General features: G+C 41.4%; 1 pseudogene; it reads right to left on the bottom strand.

Moving 5' to 3' along the window:
• Window positions 1-321: 321 nt before the first annotated feature.
• Window positions 322-1559, bottom strand: LOC125585826 (annotated as a pseudogene).
• Between the last annotated feature and the right edge of the window lie 4448 nt (window positions 1560-6007).

The following is a 6007-nucleotide window of genomic DNA, read 5'->3' on the forward strand; positions in this document are numbered from 1 at the left end:
TAACCGTGGCTAGGAAAATTAACCACTCTAAATAAGTGGCAAAACCGTGGCTATAACAACCACTATGTATAACCACACTTATAGTTGTTAATACCGTGGCTATGTAAGCCACACATATGGTGTGGTAAAACCGTGGCTACTAACCACGTTCGAGGCTATAACCACAGTAAATTTCCGACCCAAAAGCGTGGTTCTTTTTTTTTGTAGCCGCGAATTACTGTTCTATAGCCACGGCATTGTAGTGGCTAAATGGTGGATTTTTACAAGTGTAAATATATTTATCCTGAATAGCAATGAAAAAAGATTTCAGAAACCATAAAGGAAGACCAAGAAACGATTTGGTTAATGAAAAGTAAACTCATCCAGACATTTGGCGCCAAGCTGAAAACAAAGAATAAAATAAACAAAAAACAAAACACAAGTTGAAGCCTTAAGGAGAGAGTTCATGCATTAAACCATAACACTTACAGATTTCATATAGAAAAATTTCCCCACAGTCAAAACATGATCACACCACTCAACTTTACCCCAAATGTCACCTCCTTGACGTCTTCCAAGCGAAATCTCTGCGCACCAAATCTTCCGTGTTGTTTCAGTACTCTGTTCCTCTGCTCTTTTACGAAAATACAAAGCCAGATTCCGACCACAACGCACAGTGCATTTCCAATATATGAGTCGACTTATCTCAGCCAACAACTCATCCAAACCTTTAACCACTCCCCTGTGCCTCTCCTTTGGATCATACCTGTTTAAACAGTTCTCAAAACTATATATCATAGTAGTACAGAACGTCATCGAGGACGCACAAACCTTCATTCCACTGCTTTGATTTAAGCACCTCGTATGTTTCCTATTTATTTTCCTCTGGCATGTAAACAAAGTTATTCCGAATATACCTTGTGTAAATCTTATTAGCCATCAACAAAGTTATTCCGAATATACCTTGTTATAATGTCTGATTTTATCATCCTAGGCTCCCACATTTGTGTTTCTGTATTGAACACAACTATCACCTCTTACTTCATACTGCAGTGTCCAAATACATAACTTTCCCGTCGAGAACACCAGCAACTGTATAAGCCATTGGTATAGGCATGTTCGGGAGGGGTTGCACCGTGTGCAATCTGCAGTCAATGCAAGACGCATTCGATGAAAGTGGCGTACGATCATCCTTTGTCCTACCAAACACATATATTATCAAACGGAACTACCGAGACAAAGCAGTCACCGGTAGGAAAATCCAAAAGAGAAGAGATATGGACCAAGCAGCGGTGGCCGTTGGCTTTCTGGCGAAGAATATACAAACCGTCATTTGGGGTTCCACTGTTACTGACTAAAACATATAGACAGTTCTCGGTGCACCTCAACAAAGATCTTCTCACGTATATCTCATTTGACGTAACAAGTGAGCGGAACTGCTTCGAAACGAGGGAGAGTGTTGGATAGTCGTGTCTTGGTACACGCGCTAAGATGTCAACGACGATGTCGTCGGGAAGTGACGTAATCGGAGACAGTGGTTCTGATGATTCCTCGTTGTCTGCCCTAGTTTTGGAAGACATCTCTGCCAGATCAGTAATCACCTATTTCTAGAGAGAGAAATAAGCTCAAATCCACAAAGCTTAAAATTTTAACAGAATAAGCTTGGCGCAGTAATCATAACCTAATCTCAAATCCTTAACTGAAACCTGGACTCGGATTCGCTGGATTCCACCTCCGTCTCTCCGTTTCTGAAGAGATAGTGGAGCAAAAGGGTCTTGTCAGTTTCTAGGGCTGACGATTTGAGATGATTAGAATTGTTTAACCTAGAACATCAAACTAATAATTCTTGTATTTTGAAAAAAAAAGAGGTCTTAAATGGGCTTGGCCGTTTATTGTTCTTAAAACCCGTTTTTTATTACACGGACAAACCCGTGACCGCATCAGCTCCCAAAAGACATCAGTCACTCAGGTGTGGAATTGGTCAATCTTACGTAGTGAATGTATGTTGGGCAAGATAGCGGATAATATTTTCTTTAAGAGGTTAAGATGAAATGTAGACTTTTTATATTTGTGATAGATTTTGTATTTGGAAAAGAGATTTTCTAATAAGACTTGTGTTTGAAGATTTTTTTGGAAACTTTCTTAGAACTCTTTCTTGAATGTTTTCTCTCAATTGCTTTGCTTGATTCTTGGATGATCATACAATTGAACTAAACACACATATTTATACTAGAGTATGGTAAATCCTAGCTAACTCTAGAACCATCTCTTGATCTTATCCTACACATGTTCTACACACTTCTTCTTCTTTTACACAATTCATCTTCTATACTTCTCCACTTTTCTCTAGATGTTTCTTCTTTTTGGGCTTGATTATGATTTGAAAGATGAAGGCTTGATTATGATTTGATTAGTTTTGGGCTTAAGGAGGGAAATCCAACAAATCTCCCCCTTCCCGATTTAGCCCAAAACAGTCGTCATGCCCGTGCCTTTGCAGCAATCTTCAAACTTTTTGATCGGTAATACTTTGGTCATAAAGTCTGACCAGTTTTCGTCGGTGTGTACCTTTGTGAGATGTATGAGCTTCTCTTCCAGAACTTCTCGGATCCAATGATGTCGAATATCAATGTGCTTTGAGCGAGAGTGAAACATTGGATTCTTTGCTAAGTGAATAGCACTTTGGTTGTCACATAGCATGTTGTACTTGTCTTGCTTTACTCCCAACTCAAGCAAGAAGTTCTTCATCCATAGCATCTCCTTGCACGCTTCCGTTGCTGCGATGTACTCCACTTCCGTGGTGGATAAGGCAACACACTTTTGTAGCTTCGATTGCCAAGAAACAGCTCCCCCTGCAAAGGTAGTCACAAATCCTGATGTAGATTTCCTTGAATCTTTATCACCAGCACAATCTGCATCAGTGTAACCGTTCAACTCCAATTTTCCATTGCCAAAACATAAACACTTCTTCGTTGTTCCTCGTAGATAGCGTAGGATCCACTTAACTGCTTTCCAATGCTCCTTTCCTAGATTTGCTAGAAAGCGACTCACAACTCCTACAGCATAGGCAATGTCGGGTCTGGTGCACACCATAGCATACATGAGACTGCCCACTGCTGATATATATGGGGTAGTCTTCATTTCCTCTTTCTCCTTCTCACTTGTTGGACTTTGCTTCGAACTTAGCTTGAAATGTCCACCAAGTGGAGTGCTCACCGGCTTTGCTTTGTGCATGTTGAATCTCTCCAACACCTTTTCAACATATCGTTCTTGGGACAACCATAAAAGGTTCTTTGGTCTATCCCTAGTGATCTTCATTCCAAGAATATGTCTCGCTTGTCCCAGATCTTTCATCGCAAAACACTTTCCCAAATCTTTCTTCAATGCGGCTATCTTGTTGCGATCTTGGCCCACAATTAACATATCGTCAACATAGAGAAATAATATGAGATCCGCTTTCGTACCTCTTTATGAAAACACAATGATCATTCTTGGTTTTCTTGAAATTATGATCCACCATGAAGGAGTCAAACTTCTTGTACCATTGTCTTGGGGCTTGCTTGAGACCATAAAGACTCTTCTTTAATCGGCACACCAATTCTTCTTTTCCTGGAACCTTGAACCCTTCAGGTTGCTCCATATAGATCTCCTCTTCGAGTTCACCATGTAGAAAGGCCGTCTTGACATCGAGTTGTTCAATCTCTAAGTCTAGAACCGCTGCTAGACCAAGAACCACTTGGATAGAGGACATCTTCACCACTGGAGAAAATATTTCTTCAAAATCTATGCCTTTCTTCTGGTTTAATCCTTTCACAACCAATCGAGCTTTGTATCTTGGATTTGAGCTTTTCTCTTCATACTTCAACTTGTACACCCACTTGTTCTTCAAGGCTCTCTTTCGTTTTGGTAGCTTCATCAGCTCATAAGTGTGATTATCATGCAAGGATTGCATTTCATCCTGCATAGCTTCAACCCACTCATCTCTATGAGTGTCTCCTATGGCCTCCTCATAGCTTTGAGGCTCCCCCTCATCTGTAAGATTAACGTACTCATCTTGATAATATCTTACAGATGGTCTTGTCTCTCTTCCAGACCTTCTTGGCTCATGTTCTTCCTCTGGCTCCACTTGAACTTCTTCTTCACCTTCATCACCATTCGGATCCATGATAGGATCCCCTTTGCCATCATCTCCAATCACTTGTTCATGATCTTGAGGCTTATGAGAATCTTCATTCCTTACAACCCTTAGCTTTGGTTTCTTTGATTTGTTGATGTCTTCGATTGTTTGATCTTCGAAGAAAACAACATCTCTGCTCCGGATAATTTTTCTGTTAACCGGATCCCAAAGCCGATAGCCGAAATCATCTCTTGGTGACCCAAGATAGATGCACTCTTTAGTCTTGGAGTCTAGCTTGGCTCGTTCATCCTTAGGTATATGGACAAACGCTCTGCAACCGAACACCTTCAAATGGTTGTAAGAGACCTTCTTACCCGACCAAACTTCCTCCGGGACATCGCCTTCCAAAGGAACTGATGGTGTAAGATTTATGACGTCCACTGCAGTCTTTATGGCTTCTCCCCAAAATGGCTTGGGTAGTTTTGCGTGAGAGAGCATGCACCGAACTCTTTCTGTGATCGTTCGATTCATTCTTTCTGCTAGCCCGTTCAATTGTGGCGTCTTTGGTGGTGTCTTCTCCATTCTGATTCCATGAGCTTTGCAAAACGCTTCAAAGGGACCTCGATACTCTCCACCATTGTCAGATCGTACACACTTGAGTTTTTGACCCGTACATCGCTCTGCTTGGGCTACAAACTCCTTGAAAGCATCAAGATCTTGATCTTTTGACTTCACAAGGTATATCCATACCTTCCTTGAATTGTCATCAATAAAGGTGACGAAATATGATGCCCCTCCATTGGATTTCTCGGACATGGAGCATACATCAGTATGCACAAGATCAAGAATATGCTTTCTTCTCATAGGCGCAGACGATCTTCGGAAAACGACTTTATGTTGTTTTCCGGCTAAGCAATCATGACATGGTGAGAGAGAGAGACCTTTCATATCAAGAATAAGTTTCTTGCGAGAAAGTATGTTTAAACCTTTCTCACTCATATGCCCGAGTCTTCGGTGCCATATATCCATGTAATCACTTGCGACATTTACTTCTTCCTTGCAAAGCTTGGCTTGAGTCACGTATAATGAGCATTCTTTTCTTCCTCGAGCCGTGATCAAACTCCCTTTGGTTAGCTTCCATTTGCCACTGTCAAAGTGACTGTCCAAGCCGGCATCATCGAGCTTTCCGGTTGATATGAGATTGAGTCGCATGTCGGGAACATGTCTCACATCCTTGAGAACTATCTTACATCCAGTGTTTGATGTAAGAATAACATCCCCCTTTCCAACAATCTTGCTTCTTCCTTGATTTCCCATTTGAACATTACCAAAGTCACCACTTCGGTAGGTTGTGAAAAAGCTTCTATGAGGGGTGACGTGAAAAGAAGCACCAGAATCAACGATCCATGAGCTATCATCATAGCTAAGATTACATTCTCCAACGAGATATAATTCTTCGCTCTGGTCTTCCAGAATGGCGGTAGTCTTGTCTTCATGCTTCTTTGTAGGATTGAGCCGGTCTGGTTTGATATTACCGGCTTGTTTGTCTTTCTTGAAAAACGACATTATGACTTCATGTGACCCGGCTTGCCACAGTAATAGCAGGTGACTCTCGGACATGACTTAGATCTTCCTCGAGATTGGTCTCATCCTCTGCTTCTGTTGTGACCATGAGTCTCTTCTCTACCTCGTCTATCAACAATGTTAGCTTCTGAATAAGAACTTGAACCTCGCTCCTTCCTGCGAACTTCTTCGTTTAGAAGGCTATCAGTGACGGTGTCCATGGTAAACTTTCCCTCCGGTGCTGAATTGCTTAGAGTGACAACTAGTGTGTCCCAACTCTCCGGTAGTGAACTAAGGAGTAAAAGGGCTTGCATTTCGTCTTCAACCTTCATATCAACTTTGTTAAGCTGA

This window comes from Brassica napus, chromosome C4, assembly GCF_020379485.1.
Source record: "Brassica napus cultivar Da-Ae chromosome C4, Da-Ae, whole genome shotgun sequence".
Lineage (NCBI taxonomy): Eukaryota > Viridiplantae > Streptophyta > Magnoliopsida > Brassicales > Brassicaceae > Brassica > Brassica napus.